The sequence below is a fragment of the Theropithecus gelada genome, chromosome 12, assembly GCF_003255815.1.
Source record: "Theropithecus gelada isolate Dixy chromosome 12, Tgel_1.0, whole genome shotgun sequence".
NCBI classification, from domain to species: domain Eukaryota; kingdom Metazoa; phylum Chordata; class Mammalia; order Primates; family Cercopithecidae; genus Theropithecus; species Theropithecus gelada.
The window spans coordinates 72,149,037-72,167,834 of record NC_037680.1 but is presented as its reverse complement, the minus strand read 5'-3'; the positions used below and the strand labels follow the sequence as shown (position 1 = coordinate 72,167,834).

Below are 18,798 nucleotides of genomic sequence, written 5' to 3'. Positions count from 1 at the left end.
TAATAAAGCTGTTTATTTAAAGAATATAATTATAAAACTCACCTGAGACATTAAAAAAGCCAAGTATCTATTTAATGTGTTAAAATCTTTGTAAATCTTTCTAATATAGAGTTTAAGAAATGTAACATAGCCCCAAATGGAAATATGTTCATATGATAACAAAAAAGTCTCATTACTGGTAACTTTATTGTTACAAAGGTAAATTCAGTCCTATTTTTCTTGATTTTTTTTTTCTCTACACCTGGTTCCAAACTCCCATTCCTCCAATTTGGGTTTCTGTAACAATTTACCACTTAAAAAAAAGTCACTATATAATTTTAACTGGCTCAGAACACAAGAGAAATGTTTTCACAGTATGACTTAAAAATAGGTATGGTGGGGAAGGGGAATTCCGTATACATGTCTTTAGGTCATTCACAAACAGGTAAGACATCAGAAATATATGCCAGTGGTTTGGGGGCCGGACATTTTCATTACAATTTCTATTACTGGCCTAAAATGAAATAGAAATGTTATTAGTTTTTAAAATTCTGCTTATTTTAAGATCTATCTACAGAAAATCTCACTGAAGAGCAATAATTTTATAAAGATTTTAATCTAAAATACTATTTTTCAAATCAAATCTAAGAGGACTATAAATCTGCAGAAAGACTTTATATTAAGTCTGTGATATAACATTGAAAAAATGCATCTCTTCATCAAAATAACTCAAAATTTTCAACAACGAGGAAAAGACAGGGAGATGATACTGTCCCACTAAATGCTGAACTTTATCAATAAAACTGTTTTATCCAATGGGCATTGTATTCACAATATCCAATAATGTTAACACTATAGTCAATACTCATTAGCTCAATTATCTCACTGAATTAAAACAATAGATCATCTATCACTAATGGAAGCTCTGTGGCTTACCCTGTATCTTAAACGATAATTACTATCACATAAATATAGGTAACCTCAGAGGCAAAGTAAGATTCAAAACAACCAGTATTAGAGGGCTGAAAATCTACCCACTAGACTTGGATTCAATGGCTTCAATCCTTGCAAGGATGTTGGATTAAGGAAGGAGCAGGAACTCAATTCTTGAGGAACCAGGATCACATATTTGCTACAAAAATAATATCTCCTGATTAGTGGAAAGAAAGGATGAGGAGGATTGCGGCCCGGCGTCGTGGCTCATGCTTGTAAACAGCACTTTGGGAGGCCAAGGCAGGCGGATAGTTTTGAGTCCAGGAGTTTGAGCCAGCCTGAGCAACACGGTGAAACCCCGTATCAACTAAAAATACAAAAATTAACCAAGCGAGGTGGCACACACCTGTAGCCCCAGCTACTTGGGAGGCTGAAGCTGAAGGATCGCTTGAGCTTGGGCAGCGGAGGTTGCAGTGAGCTGAGACTGCGCCACTGCATTCCAGCATGGGTGACAATGTAAGACCCTATCTCAAAAACAAAAACAAAAACAAAAAACACAGGGGCGGGGGTTCGGTGTGATTGCTCTAACTAACTATTGTTGTGATGACAAACCACGGGAAACTGAAGTCAAAAACCTTATTCTAGAAAGAAAAAATATATGCTCAAATAAGGTTTACAGACTAACTTAATGATGATCAACAGGCTAGTTTGTTAGTTCCCTGTTTATAGACAGGAAAAATAAAATCAGTGGAAGAACTTAATGAAATAAGTCAGAGAAGTGGTCATAGGTATAAATTTTAGACACGAGGTCTTACAGGCAATAAAGTTACTGGTCAGCTAAATCAAAAATGGTTTGTCAAAACTACTGCAGCTCTCTAGATCCAATCATATTGAAGAAAAAAAGGAGAGATAAAAAGGACAGGGAACTTACAGTAACCACATGGGACAAAGTAAGTTGGCAACAAAAGCACTAACCTGAAGATAAACTGTATCTTACACAGTACTATATAACTTTCCCTTTACAAATATATTTTTCCCTATTAGTTTGGCAATAATCTAATACAGAAGCAACTTTTCTAAAAGCAACAGCCTAAAAGCAACTTCAATTAATAACTTGAAAATGTGCACTAAACTACTTGGAAAAGCTAGTAATTCATACTCTAAGACACTCTAGGAGAAAAAATAAAATGTATTTACTTACTAATGTTAATATATGTGAATGGGGACTGCCAAAACTACCGACAAGACCCCAAATACACAAAATATACAGAGTAAACACAACTGATAACCCTTCATAGTTATTATAAATTTTTATTAATAAGAATAATTTTAGCCAAGAATGCACTAGAATTAGTCACCAAAATTACCCAATAAAAATATTTATTTTAATGGCTCAGGGTCCTGGTTTATGCCTGTAATCCAAGCATTTTGGGAAGTTAAGGTGAACAAGCTGATTACGGTCAGGAGTTTGAGACCAGCCTGGGCAACATGGCAAAACACCATCTCTGCAAAAAATATAAAAATTAGTCGGGCATGGTGGCATGTGCCTGTAGTCCAAGCTCCTTGAGAGGCTGAGGTGAGATGGTTTGAGCCTGGGAGGCTGAGATTGCAGTGAGCCAAGATCATGCCACCGCACTCCAGCCTGGGCAACAGAGTCAGACCCTGTCTCACAAAAAGAGTTCTTTTGTGGAATAGTGTTTTGATGAAAAGAAAACTTAAAATAAATCAATAAATAGTCTCTGTATTACTCTGAACATTTTAACTCTTTAAAAATATTTTTCTATTTCTTTTAGAGGAAATATGTATAGCATGTTTGCTATATAAAATATTTTAAAGACTACCTTCAAAAGATTTTTAACTGACTAAAGAAAACCTTAATTCTAGGACTAAAATTGATCCTATATCTTTTGATAACTTTGTTTTTGCATATAAAACATAGAGGGCACAACTGGAAATATTATAACATAGTTAATTACTCCTTTGTATATACACTGCCTTGAATGACAGAGTTGAAAATTATAAAAATATTTTCAAAGATGCCAATTATTCTGCCCCTTTAAAAAGAAAATCGTTCTAAATTATTTGCTTATGAGTAGCTATTTGAACTGGCCAGATACTAGCTATTGTCATGTTATACTGCTAAAAAAACTTGCATAATCTAGCATTTCTCAAACTGAGCTCATTAGTTCTATGAGATGGGGGTATTTCAAAGGGGAGGGAGGAGAAATTTAATAATCAAGTAAGTTTTGGTAATGCTGAATAACACAGGTTCCTTCAGAGCCTCTAACAGTTTAATAAGCAATATGAATCTCTAAAAGAAGAATACAATATGCAGCATTTTCCCAACTTATCTCATCATGGAATTTATTAGTATAGGAGAGGATCTTCAAAAAGTTCATGGAAAATGCGTATTATGAAAAAAATCAATTTACTTGTTCCCTAATTGAAAAGGACCAACAATTAACAGCACAAACAATACTCAACTCCACAGACATCTCAGCTGGTTGAGCTAATACAATTCTGACAGAAAAATTAAAGCTGAACAAACTTTCCACTCAACTGGTGCCAAAACTCCTGTGCCCAGATCAGCTTCAGACAAGAGAAGAACTTTCCATGGAAATTTTAAACAAGTGGGTACAGGATTCTGAAGTATTTCTTTGAAAAATTAAAGAAGGAAATGAAACATGGCCTTAATAGTAAGATCCTGTAATTAATGCTAATGAACTGTACACTTAAAAATGGTTAAAGGAGGAGGATTCTGGAAAGACTGTGGAGTAGGAAGCACCAGAAATCTGTATGCCCCCTAAACTGTGAATGAACTGACAAAATCTGTCTGATGTTAACTACTTTGGAACTCTGTAGTCTACTGAAAGCATGCAACTTCTAGGGGAAAGCTCAATGGTAAAATGTGGTTAATTTTGATCAATTTCAGCTCTTAGTTTAGTGGCAGCTACCCATCTGCCATCCTTAGTCCTTTGAAAGGAAGCTGTGCCTGGTGTCCTGAATCAATCTATAGGACCCTACAATTACAGGAGCTAGAGTAGACAAAATGGATTTTGATCCCCAAATGTTGAGGATCTGTACTCTGATCACTGATTCTGATCACAGAAGTACAGGCAAAGAGACACGTGGCCATGTTGCTGTACCTCTCCTCATTTTTGCAAATCTCCTCGCTAAAGTGTCTTCCAGGTGATTTAAAAGGCCAGCAACTCTTTTTCCTCCTTTCTTTTTTTCTCCTTTTTCCCTTTTGGGAGTCAGACAATAAATACTGGAAAATTCAAAAATAACTGCATATTTGGAGAAAATCAGAAAGTAATCATGCGTGCCTAGGGAAGGGCACAGGCTCAGAAAGGACCTGTGAAGATAAACTAGGTGTAGTGTCTCATGCCTATAATCCTGGTACTCTGGGAGGCTGTGATGGGAGATCACCTGAGCCCAGGAGTTTAAGACCAGTCTGGGCAACATGACAAAAACCCATCTCTACTAAAAATACAAAAACTAGCTAGGCATGGTGGCACATGCGTGTAGCTCCAGCTACTCTGGAGGTTGAGGTGGAAGGATCACCTGAGCCCAGAAGGTTGAGGCTGCAGTGAGCCATGATCATGCCACTGCACTCCAGCCTGGGTGACAAAGTGAGATCCTATCTCAAAAAAAAAAAAAAAAAAAACCTGTGAAAATCTTATGTTTATACCACCGGGATAGCATAAAACAATAACCCTCCCCAACCCAAATTAGTAATAGACAAACACAATTTAACAAGAAAATAGCAAACCCTGGGGAAGGGGAAGAATTGACTTCCAGAGTTAGCATATTATTAGAATCAAATGTCCAGTTTCAAATAACCAGAAGGCATACAAAGAAACAAAAAAGCAAGGCACATTTAAAAAAAAAAAAAATGAATCACAGAAACTGTCCCTGAAAAAGACCTAATGGCAGATCTACTAGACAATGACTTTAAAACAACTGTCTTAAGGATGCTAAAAAAAAAAAGTCAAGAAGATAATGTATAAACAAAATGGATGTATCAATAAAGGGGTAGAAAAACTAAAGATAAATCAAAAAGAAACTCTGGAACTGCAAAGTGCAATAACTGAAATGAAAAATTCACTAGAGAGATTCAAAGGCAGATTTGAGCAGGCTGAAGTATCAGTGGACTTGAAAACAGGACAATGGATATTACTGATGCTGAAGAATAGAAAGAAAAAATATTGACTAAAAATGAACAGAGCCTATGGAACCTGGAGGGTACCACCAAGCAGACCAACATCCATATACACTGTAGAAGTCAAGTAAGATGAAGGGGAGTGGTGGGGTGGCGGGGAGGGGCAGCAAGAATATTTTAAGAAATAATGGCTAAAAACTTCCCAAATTTGATGAAGGACATGAATGTAAACATCCAAGAAGCTAAATGAACTCCAATAAGAGGAACTCAAGAGACCCACACCAAGACACATTGTAATCAAACTCTTGAAAGACAAAGAGAGACTCTTGAAAGCTGCAAGAAAAGCAACTCAACACATATAAGAAGCTCTCAATAAGATTACAAGCAGATTTCTCAACAGAAACGTTGTGGGTCAGAAGGCAACAGGCCGATATATTCAAAGTCCCAAACGATAAAGCAAAATTGTCAACCAAGAATCCTATATACTGCAAAATTGACATTCAAAAGTGAGGGAGAAACTAAGACATTCCCAAGTAAACAAAAGCTTAGGGAGTTTGTTACCACTAGACTTGCCCTGTAAGAAATAAGACAGTACTTCAAGGGGAAAGGACACTAAACAGTAACCTGGAAGGTGCAGAATTTTTGTATGCTACTGAAATTAAATGATATAAATTCAAATTAGACTGTTTTAACTTTAGGCTGCTAAATGTAATCCCCATAATAACCACAAGAAAACAGCTATAGAATATACACAAAAGGAAATGAAAAAGGAATTTAACCTTTTCACTATCAAAAAATGTCAACTAAATAAAATGGAAGACATTAGCAGCAGGAATGAAGGACAAAAAAAGCGTTAAGGCATATAGAAAAACAAATAGCAAACTGACAGAAGTCCTTCCTTTTCAGTAATTACTTTAAATGTAAATGGATTAAACTCTCCAATGAACTGACAGAAACTGGCAGAATGAATAAAAACACGAGTCAACTATATGTTATATACAAGAGACTCACTTTACACCAAAGACACAAACAGGTTGAAAGTGAAAAGATGGAAAATGATATTCTATGAAAATAGTAACCAAAAGAGAGCAGGAGTGGTTATACTAATATCAAAGTAGACTTTTAAATCAAAAAAGGTTACAAGAAACAACAAAGGACGGCGATAAAACAATTATAAACATTTATGTAACTAAAAATAGAATATCAAAATATACAAAACAAAAACTGTCACAATTGAAGGGAGAAATAAACAGTTCTACAATAACAGTTGGAGATCTCAGTACTCTACTTTCAATAATGAATAAAACAGCTATCCAGCAGATAGGCAAGGAAATAGAGGACTTAACACAATAAACCAACTAGATCTAATATACATATAAGGAACACTACTCAAAACAGCACCAGAAACATTCGTCAGTGCACATGGAACATTTTCCAGGATAGACCATGTATTAGGTCGCAAACTGAGTCTCAACAGATTTAAAAATATAAATATAATACAAAGTGTCTTCTCCTACCATAATGGAATAGTTAGAAATCAACTATTGAGGTAAAACGGGAAAATTTACAAATTTATAGAACTTAAACAACATATTCTTAACAACTGGATCAAGGAAGCAATTACAAGGGACATTAGAAAATACTTGAGACAAATGAAAACAAAACCGCAACCAAAACTTATGGGATACATCTAAACTAGTGCTAAGGGAAAAACAGATAATTATTAAAACTCACATGAAAAAACAAGTAACATCTCAAACCAAAAACTTAACATTACACTTAAGGGACTAGAAAAAGAAGAACAAAATAAGCCAAGACTAGCAGAAGGAAGAATATAATAAAAATTAGAGCAGACGTAAATGAATAGAGAGCAGAAAAACAAAATCAATGAAACCTATAGTTGATTCTTGGAAAAGATCACAAAATTGACAAACCTTAAGCTAGACTGACTAAGAAAAAGAGAGAAGATACAATTACTAAATTCAGAAATTAAAGCCGGGATGTTACTACTGATTACAAGGAAATAAAAAGGATTATAATAGAATAGACCTGATAAATTCTACCTAACATTTAAAGAAGAACTAATACCAAACCTTCTCAAACTTTTCCCAAAAAAATTAAAGAGGAGGTAACACTTTCTAACTCATTCTATGAGGCCAGCATTACCCTGATACTAAAGGTATCAGACAAAGACACTACAGGAAATGACAACTACAGACCAATATCCCTTATGAACACAGATGTAAAAATTCTCAAAGAAAAAAAAACAACTAGCAAACAAAATCCAGCAACAAATTAAAAGGATTATACAACATGACTAAGTGGGATTTATTGCTGGAATGCAATAAAAGTTCGATATATAAAAATCAACATATATTAACAGAATAAAGAAAAAAACACCCACATGATCATCTCAATGAGCAGAAAAAGCACATGACAAAATTCAGTATCTTCTCATGATCACAAGACTCAACAAACTAGGAACAGACAGCAACAAACCTTACATAATAAAGCTATATATGAAAAACTCACAGCAAACATCATACTCAATGGTGAAAGACAAAGCCTTTTCTCTAAGATGAAGAATAAAGCAAGGATGCTTGCTTTCATCACTTCTATTCAACATAGTACTGGAAGTTCTAGCCAAACAATTAGGCAAGAAAAAAATTCAAAACATCCAATTTGGAAAGGAGTAAGTAAAATTAACATCTGTTTGCACTTGATTTGATCTTACACGTAGGAAATCGTGAAGATTCCACAGAAGCACTTGATTTTTAAAGTTGCCTGCTTGGCCCTTTTCCAAGTACTCTACTCTAATAAACTCTCACTTTTCTTAAAATAAATTCTCTGCTGTTTAAAAAAAAAAAAAGATTTCACACAAAAAAAAGCATTAGAATGAATTCAGCAAAATAGCGAGATACAAAGTTAACACAAAAATCAGTTGCATTTTTATATATACCAACAATGAACAATCTGAAAAGGAAATTATGAAAACAAATCCACTTACAATAGCATCAAAAAGAGTAAAATACTTAGCAATTAACTTAACCAAGGAGGTAGAAGACTTGTAAAACGAAAACTACAAAACATTCTGACTGGTGTGAGATGGTATCTCATTGTGGTTTTGATTTGCATTTCTCTAACAGCTTTTCCTCATATGCTTGTTGGCTGCACGTATGTCTTCCATTGAAAAGTGTTTATTCATGTCCTTTGCCCACTTTTTAATGGGGTCATTTTTTCTTGTAAATTTGTTTAAATTTCTTATACATGCTGGATGTTAGATCTTTGTCAGATGCATAAGTTTGCAAAAATTTTCTCCCATTCTGTAAGTTGTCTGTGTACTCATGGACACATAGAGGGGAACAACAGACACTGGGGCCTATTCCATAGTGAACGTGGGGAGGGACAGCATCAGGAAAAATAACTAATGGGCACTAAGCTTAATACCTGGGTGACTAATCTGTACAACAAAATCCTATGACATAAGTTTACCTATATAACAAACCTGCATGTGTAACGTGAACTTAAAAGTTAAATTTAAAAAAAGAGTAAAAAAGAAAACTACAAAATATTGTGGAAAGAAATTAAAGAAGACAAATAATAAAAACATACCCCATGTTCACAGATTGGAAGACTTAATACAGTCATCACTTGGTATCTGCAGAAATTAGTTCTAGTACCCCCATAAAGACACCAAAATCTGTGGATGCTCAAGTGCCTTAAGTAATATAGCATAATAATTGCATTTAATCTATGCACATCCTCTCTTATATTTTAAATCATTACTAAATTATAGCTGACCATTGAGCAACATGGGTTTGAACAGCGTGCATCCACTTAATACATATGTTTTTCTGCTTTGGCCACCCCTGAGACAGTTAAGACCAACAGATCCCCTCCCTCTTCCACCTCTTCCTCAGCCTACTCAACATGAAGATGATGAGAATGAAGACCTTCATCATGATTCACTTTCATTTAATGAATAGTTAATATGAATAATGAACTGAAAATCCTAAAGATTCCACATAGGCACTTGATTTTTCAAGTCACCTGCTTGGCCCTTTTCCAAGTGTTACTATACTTTTTCCAATAAACTCTCACTTTGCTTAAAATAAATTCTCTGCTGTGTATCCTTACATTATAATTAATAAATCCTACATAAATTTCTTATGATTTTCTTAATATATTTTCTTTTCTCTAGCTTATTTTATTCTAAGAATATACAGTACATAATAGATATACTATTGACATAAATTGACTGTATTATTGGTAAGGCTTCTGGTCAACAGTAGGCTACTAGTAGTTATGTTTTGGGAGAGCCAAAAGTTATACATAAATTTTCAACTACACGGGGAATGGCACTGCTAATCCCCCACGTTGTTCGAGGGCCAACTCTAATTTATAATATCTAATACAATATAAATGCTATGTAAATAGCTGTATTGTTTTTATTTGTGTTACTTTTTATTCTTGTATTATTTTTATTTTTTTCCCAAATATTTTTGGTCCTTGGGTTGGTTGAATCTGCAGATGCAGAACCCACAGATATTAAGGGTGGACTATATTGCTAAGATGTCAATTCTGCCGAAGTTGATCTACAGATTCAATGCAATCCCTATTAAAATCTCAATGATAGGTTTTTTTTTTTTTTTCAGAAATAAAAAACTTCCTAAAATTCATATGAAACCACAAAGAACCCAAAATAGCCAAGATAAACTTGAAAAACAAAAACAAAACTGGAAGAATCACACTTCCTGATTTTAAAACTTACTACACAAAGCTACAGTAATCAAAACAGCACAGTAACAGCATAAAAACAGACATACAGACCAATGGAATAGAAGAGAGAGCCTGGAAATAAGCCTTCAAATATATGGCGAAACAATTTTTGATGAGGGTGCAAGATCATTTAATGAGAGAAAGAACAGTCTTTTCAACAAATGGTGCTAGAAAAACCAGATATCCACATGTAAAAGAATGCAGTTGGAATCTTATATAACACCATACATAAAAATTAACTCAAAATGAATCAAATACCTAAATTAAATATATGATCTAAAACTATAAAACTCTTAGAAGAAAACTGAGCAAAAGCTTCACAACATTAGATTTGACAATAATTTCTGAAAAATAAAAACCAAAGGTACAGGCAAAAACAAAAGAAACAGACAAATTGGATTTCAAAAAAATTTTAAAAAATTTGTGCATCAAAAGACAAATATGGATTAAGATGGCGGATAGGAGGCTGGAATAGCTTGCAGAGCAGCATGTGGAAACTCACATCGTGAACTTTTGCTCCAAGAACTACCACAGCAACATACCAAAAAAGCTGAGAGAATTCACGGACCCTTTGGAGGAACTGGATTGCCTCTGCAGGCTCCCTGAGACACCAAAAAACTGTGAGTCCACTTGCTTTCTCAGTGGGGTAGGCTGGTGATCTGGGGCAGTTCTCAGTCCTGCTCACTGGCTGCCTGGAAATAGACTCGGTGCTTCTCCGGGGGCATGGTAGGAGTGAGGCCCACCTTTAGGACTGCAGGTTGTATGGGAGTGTGGTGAGGCCTCAGTTTTCCCCCACTTTCCTGGTGACCTGTGTGACTCAGCAGAGGCAGCCATAATCCCCCCGGGAACAAAACTCCCTGGGAACCACATCCCCATTCCCCATAGCGGCCACAGGAAGCCCCACCCAAAGAGAGTCTGAGCTCAGTCATGCCCATCCCTACCCCTACCTGGTGGTCTTTCTCTACCTGCCCAGGTTGCCAAAGACAAAGTGAGATAGTCAGGTGGGAGTGGGTCCCCGGAAAAACTCCAACTGGCTTGCGCACTGGGAAGAATGCGCACCGGAGTGGAGCCTCAGGAAGTTGCCTCCATTTGCAGCTGGGAGAAGCCTGGCCCCTGTTCTTCCTGTGTGGAACCTGGGATGCCTACCTGCAAGGCAAGAAGCACTTTAGCAGGGACTCCCGCCCCGCGGAGAATCTGTTTTCCCCATATCTTTCTTTCACTCAATAAAACCCTGCTTTGCTCACCCTTCAAACCCCATCTGCAAGCCTAAATCTTCATGGCCAACGAAGGACAAGAACCACGTCTTTGGCTGAATTAAGGAAAAGTCCTGCCAAAAAAAAAAAAAAAACACAGAATCTCTTGGGAGCTCTATAGCCCCACCCACCGCCTGATCCTCCCTATACAACCACAGCTGATGCACTCTTGAAAGTGCTACATCCGGCTGGATGCCAACCAACATGAAACCAGAACGCCAAACAAAAATACAACCAAGGACCTTCAGTGTCCATTTCACTCCCCTGCTACCTCCTCAAGAACAGGTGCTGGTATCTGCAGCTGACAGACTTGAAGATGGATCACACCACAGGTCTCTTTGCAGACACTCCCCAGTACCAGCCTGGAGCCCAGTAGCTCTCTGCTGGATGGCTGAACCCAGCAGAGCAAAAACAATCCCTCTAAGGAAAGGGGGAGAACACCACATCAAGGGAGCACCCAGTGGGACAAAATACTCTAAACAGCAGACCTTGAGTTCTGACTTTAATACTCCACTGACAGCACTAGACAAATCAAGACAGAAAGTCAGCAAAGAAACAAACTATACCCTAAAACAAATGAACAAAACAGATATTTACAGAACATTCTACTCAACAACTGCAGAATATACATTCTATTCATCAGCACATGGAACACTCTCCAAGACAGACCGTACGACAAGGCACAAAACAAGTCTCAGTAAATTTAAGAAAATGGAAATTATATCAAGTACTGTCTCAGACCACAATGGAATAAAATTGGAAATCAACTGCAAAAGGAACACTTAAAGCCATACAAATATAAGTAAATTAAATAACCTGCTCCTGAATGGTCACTGTGTCAACAATGAAATCAAGATGGAATTTAAAAATTATCTGAACTGAACGATAATAGTGACACAACCTATCAAAACTTCTGGGACACAGCAAAAGCAGTGTTCAAAGTTTATAGCATTAAATGCCTGTTACATCAAAAAGTCTGAAAGAGCACAAATAGACAATCTAAGGTCACACCTCACAGAACTGGAGAAGCAAGAGCAATCCAAACCCAAACCCAGCAGAAGAAAAGAAATAACAAAGATCAGTGTAGAAATAAATGAAACTGAAACAAACAAACAACAATACAAAAGATAAATGAAACAAAAAGCTGGTTTTTTGAAAAGATAAATAAAATTGATAGACCATTAGTGAGATTAACTAAGAAGAGAGAAGATCCAAATAAGCTCAATTAGAAACGAAACAGGAGGTATTACTCCTGATGCCACAGAAAAACAAAAGATGATTCAAGGCTACTACGAACACCTTCACACACGTAAACCAGAAAACCTAGATGAGATGGATAAATTCCTGGAAATATACAACCCTCCTAGATCAAACCAGGAAAATATAGAAACACATCAATAACAAGCAGCAAGATTGAAACTGCCAACAAAAAAAAGTCCAGGACCAGACAGATTCACAGCTGAATTCTATCAGACATTCAAAGAATTGGTACCAATCCTACGGACACTATTCCTCAGGATACAAAAGGAGGGAATCCTCCCTAAATCATTCTATGAAGCAAGTATCACCCTAATACCAAAACCAGGGAAGGACATAACAAAAAAAGAAAACTACACACCAATATCCTTGATGAACACAGATGCAAAAATCCTCAACAAAATACTAGTGAACCGACTCCAACAGCATACCAAAACGGTAATCCACCATGATCAAGTGGGTTTCATACTAGGGATGCAGGAATGGTTTAACATCTGCAAGTCAATAAATGTGATACACCACATAAAATTAAAAACAAAATCACACGATCGTCTCAATAGATGCAGAAAAAGCATTTGACAAATGCCAGCATTCCTTTATGACTAAAACCCTCAGCAATTTTGCTGAGAAGGGACATACCTTAAGGTAATAAAAGCCATCTATGACAAACCCACAGCTAATATTATACTAAATGGGAAGAAGTTGAAAGCATTCCCTGAGAACTGGAACAAGACAAGGATGCCACTTTCACCACTTCTATTCAACATAGTACTGGAAGTCCTAGCCAGAGCAATCAGAGAAGAGAAAGAAATCACGGGCGCTCAAATTGGTAAAGAGGAAGTCAAACTGTCACTGTTTCCTGATATGATCGTATCCTAGAAAACCCTAAAGACTCATCCAAAAAGCTCCCAGAACTAGTAAATGAATTCAGCAAAGTTTCAGGATACAAAATTAATCAGTAGCTCTGCTATACACCAACAGCAACCAAGCTGAGAATCAAATCAAGAACTCAACCACTTTTACAATGGCTACAAATAAAATAAACTTAGGAATACACCGAACCAACTAGGTTAAAGACCTCTATAAGGAAAACTATAAAACAGTGCTGAAAGAAATCATAGATAACACAAACAAATGGAAACACATCCCATGCTCATAGATGGGTAGAATCAATATTGTGAAATTGACCACACTGCCAAAAGCAATCTACAGATTCAATGCAATTTCTATCAAAATACCATCATAATTCTTCACAGAACTAGAAAAAAAAAATCTTAAAATTCATATGGAACCAAAAAAGAGCCTACATGGCCAATGCAAGACTAAGCAAAAAGAACAAATCTGGAGGCATCGCATTACCTGACTTCAAACTATGCTTAAGGCCATAGTCACCAAAGCAGCGTGGTACTGGTATAAAAATAGGCACATAGACCAGTGGAACAGAATAGAGAACCCAGAAATAAAGTCAAATACTTACAGCCAACAGATCTTCAACAAAGCCAACAAAAACATAAACTGGGGAAAGGACACCCTATTCAACAAATGGTGCGGGGAAAATTGGTAAGTCATACGTAGAAGAATGAAACTGGATCCTCAGCCCTCACCTTATAAAAAAAAAATCAACTCAAGATGGAGCAAAGACTTAAATCTAAGACTTGAAACCACAACAGTGGAACACTGGAAACACCATTCTAGACATTGGCTTAGGCAAAGACTTCAGGGCAAGAACCTAAAAGCAAATGCAATAAAAACAAAGATCAACAGATGGTACTTAATTAAACTAAAAAGCTTCTGCACAGCAACAAAATAATCAGCAGAGTTAACAGAAAACCCACAGAGTGGGAGAAAATCTTCACAATCTATACATCTAACAAGGAACTAATATCCAGAATCTACAAAGAACTGAAACAAACCAGCAAGAGAAAAACAATCCCATCTAAAAGTGGCTCAGGGCATGAACAGACAATTCTCAAAAGAAGATACACAAATGGCCAAGAAACATGGAAAAATGATCAACAATGCTAACTACCAGGGAAATGCAAATCAAAACCACAATGTGATGCCACCTCACTCCTGCAAGATTGGCCATAATCAAAAAACTAAAAAATAACAGATGTTGGCATGGATGTGGTGAAAAGGGAACACTTTTACACTGCTGGTGGGAATGTAAACTAGTACAACCACTATGGAAAACAGTGTGGAGATTACTTAAAAAACTAAAAGTAGATCTACCATTTGATCCAGCAATCTCATGACTAGGTATCTACCCAGAGGAAAAAAGTCATTATAGAACTAAAATACTTGGACACATGTTTATAGCAGCACAACCTGCAATTCCAAAAATATGGAACCAGCCCAAATGCCCATCAACCAACGAGTGGATAGAGAAAATGTGGCATATATGTACCATGGAATACTACTCAGCCATAAAAAGGAATAAAACAATGGCATTTGCAGAAACCTGGATGGAATTGGAGACTATTATTCTAAGTGAAGAAACTCAGGAATTGAACACCAAACATCGTATGCTCTCACTCATAACTGGGAGCTAAGCTATGAGGATACCAAGGCATAAAAATGATACAATGAACTTTCGGGACTCAGCGGAAAGGGTGGGGCGGGGGGAGGAAGGGATAAAACTACACATTGGGTACAGTATACACTGGTTGGGTGATAGGTGCACCAAAATCTCAGAAATCACCACTAAAGAACTTATTCATGGCCGGGTGCGGTGGCTCACGCTTGTAATCCCAGCACTTTGGGAGGCCGAGGCGGGTGGATCACGAGGTCAGGAGATCGAGACCACAATGAAACCCCGCCTCTACTAAAAATACAAAAAATTAGCCGAGCGTGGTGGTGGGCGCCTGTAGTCCCAACTACTAGAAGAGGCTGTGGCAGGAGAATGGCATGAACCCGAGAGGCGGAGCTTGCCGAGAGACGTGATCGCCTCACTGCACTCCAGCCTGGGAGACAGAGGGAGACTCCGTTTCAAAAAAAAAAAAAACTTATTCATGTAATCAAACTCCACCTGTTCCCCAAAAAACCTGTTGAAATAAAAAATAAATTTAAAAACAAAAAGACAATTATCAACAGAGTAACAAGGCAATGCATAAAATGGGAGAAAATATTTGCAAATCATATATCTGATGAGGGATTAATATTCAGAATATAGAGAACTCCTAAAATTCAACAATGAGAAGAATAACCAGATTTTAAAAAATGGGCAAAGAACTGTAATAGGCATTTTTTGAAAGGAGATATACAAATTGCCAATAAGCACATGAAAAGATGCCTAACAGCACTAATCTTCAGGAAAATTCAAATCAGAACTACAATGAGATGCCACCTCACACCATTAGGTTGGCTACTATCAAGAAAAAAGCGTTGGCAAAGATGTGGAGAAACCGGGAGACTTGTGCACTCTTGGGGGTAATGTAAAATGGTACAGCCATTATGGAAAATAGTATGGCAGTTCCTCAAAAAATTAAAAATGGAATTACCATATGATAGGGCAATTCCACTTCTGGGTATATAACCAAAAGAATTTAAAGCAGGGTCTCAGAGAGACAGAGAGATGCCCATGTTCACAGCAACATGTTTTACATTAGCTAAAATGTGGAAGCAACCCAACTGTCCACGGACAGATAAATGCATAAGCAAAATGTGGTATATACATGCAATGTCATATTATTCAGCCTTAAACATGAAGGAATTTCTTTCTTTCTTTCTTCCTTTTTTTAGAGAGTCTCGCTCTGTTGCCCAGTCTGGAGTGCAGCGGTGTGATACTGGCTCATTGCAACCTCTGCCTCCCGGTTCAAACGATTCTCCTGCCTCAACTTCCCAAGTAGCTGGGATCACAGGCACCCGCCACCACATCCAGCTAGTTTTTGTATTTTTAGTAGAGATGAAGTTTCACCATGTTGGTCAGGATGGTCTCGAACTCCTGACCTCAGGTGATCTGCCCACCTTAGCCTCCCAAAGTGCTAGGATTATAGGCATGAGCCACTGTGCCTGGCCAGGAAGGAATTTCTGATGCTACAACATGGATGAACCTTGAGGACATTATGCTAAGTGAAATAAGCCAGTCACAAAAAGGCAAATAATATATGGTTCTATTTATATGAGATGCTTAATCAAAATCATAAACATAAAGACAGTAGATTGATAGGTCCCAGGGTCTGGGGAGAGGGGGAAATAGGAGTTACTGTTTAATGGGTATAGAGTTTTGGTTTTACAAGATGAAAAGAATTATGGAGGTAAATAGTATGGATGGTTGTGTAACATTATGGATGTATTTAATATTATGAATATATTTAATATCACCAAACTGTATACTTAAATATTGTTAAAATGACAAATTTTGTTACTGTATTTCATCACAGTTAAAAAAACTGGAAAAAAATTTGTCAAAATGGCAAATTTTACGTTATATAATTTTACCACAATTTAAAAACATTTATATAGCTAAAAATGGCAAAGCTAAAACTAAATCCAAAGTCCTCTTTTTTTCTGAGAGAAGGTCTCACTCTGTTATCCAGGTTGGAGTGCGGTAGTGTGATCACAGCTCACTACACCCTCAATCTCCCAGGCTAAGGTCATCCTTCTGCCTCTGCCTCCCAAGTAGTTGGGACCACAGGCATGCACCACCATGCTCAGCTAATTTTTTCAAAAATTTAAAAATTATTTGTAGAGACAGGGTCTCCCTATGTTGCCCAGGCTAGTCTAGAACTCGTGGCTCAAGAGATCCTCTTGCCTCAGACTCTCAAAGTGCTGAGATTACAGGTGCGAGCCACTGCTCCCAGTCGGTCATCTAATTTTTAATCCACTGTTTTCTCCACTAATTCACAGTCTTTTCAGAGAATCCTTGGCCAAGTGATTTATTTATGACTCCTGTGTTTACCTCACAGAGGTGGATTCACAAAAAAGAAAATATATAAGAAAATATAAAGTACAATTAAACATGAAAGTAGGAAGGAATACTAACTTTATTAATCCAAATGGCAGTTCTAAATTTGAGGTAATTAGGATAGAGGCAAACAGGCAAAAGAGTATCTCTACCTTGACAAAACAAACTTATAACTACATAAAATTATCAGAATATATTTATTTCAATGCCAACTAAAAATATACATAAGCAGTAAGGTTAATTATTTATTTTGCATGTAACACACATTGTCACTTACTCCTGCCAGTCCCAAATAAGTGAAGAGCTAGATTTCCCTTTTCAGATAAATCAGAAAATTTCCAGGTATTTTCTGTAGATTGCAACTATTCCTGGACAACTATTTCATTAGGAAAACAGTCCTACTATTACGAGCTCCTAAGTATACAACATTATAAACATGGTTTCTTATCCTGAATTATTAATTTAAAAACAATTTCAGCTTTCTAAAAGCACTACAAATTCAAATGATAGTTCATTCTTCTAACAACTTGGAATCTTCCAAGGAATAATCCTTTTGACCTATGAGCAGAAATGTGAAGTTGTTTTGAACTTACTGTACTAAAATACTTTCCCATATTATTTAAATACTTTATTTGTAGAATTTATAACATTTAAATTTAAGCTTACATAAACTTTATCCTAATTTCCCACATGTAGGAAAAAAAGCAATGATGGTAGTAAAATTGTTTTGATTTCTAACCAAATTGTTGGGCTTTTTAATCACAATTCATTTGGTATAAAGCAAAAACAAAACAAAAGGTATATTTTTAAAACTTAATATAAAACAATATACAAACTATTAAAGACCACTAATAAATGTTTTCTTTATATGTACCCAAGATACCATATGCAATAAAAAAGCACCAAATGTCTGAAACAAGCTTCACTTATTCTGCAAATTGGGTTGCTTAAAATGCTAAAGGTCTTCAAGCTTAGTTATTCACTGACTCCCTTTCTCATTATCTAGAGAGAAAATGCATTCTTTTAAAAAGAAGCGCTCATCTGTGGAAACTTTCTAATTAACTTGGTTCAAAGCATGTGCAAGATGGCAGTTTTCTACACTGCTTCAGCATTTTAATTGACAGAAAATGCTTAGCAGCCTATTCACAACCCCCCTTGGTAATTAAGCTAGGGTCAACTCTATGACTAAATGAGCCAATCTTGTGAAACAAACGATTTCTACCATACACAGTATACAGCATATTAGGTTTACAGCAGTCTTTGAACAAAGTTAATGAGGTAGTAGCTGTGCCACTATGGGAGATTTATATAGAACAAGTTAACCTTTCTTAATGGTGCAGTAGTCATTAAAACTAATTACTAGCAGGGCATTATCTCTAACAATTATTAACATCGATCAGCACATAATTAATTCAAGCTGCATTTCTGACAATGCTAATAACCACCTGCAAACAACTAATCAATATTCACTATTAGTAACATATTTGTTTTCAAAGCAAGTACAATTTCCTCTAAGGCTTTTCAGATTG

The 18,798-nt window shown here is 36.4% G+C and overlaps 1 protein-coding gene across 4 annotated transcripts in view; it reads right to left on the bottom strand.

Moving 5' to 3' along the window:
• Positions 1-18,798, bottom strand: part of SLC39A10 (solute carrier family 39 member 10) — an 81,773-nt gene that overhangs the window by 31,881 nt on the left and 31,094 nt on the right. The window lies entirely within an intron of this gene.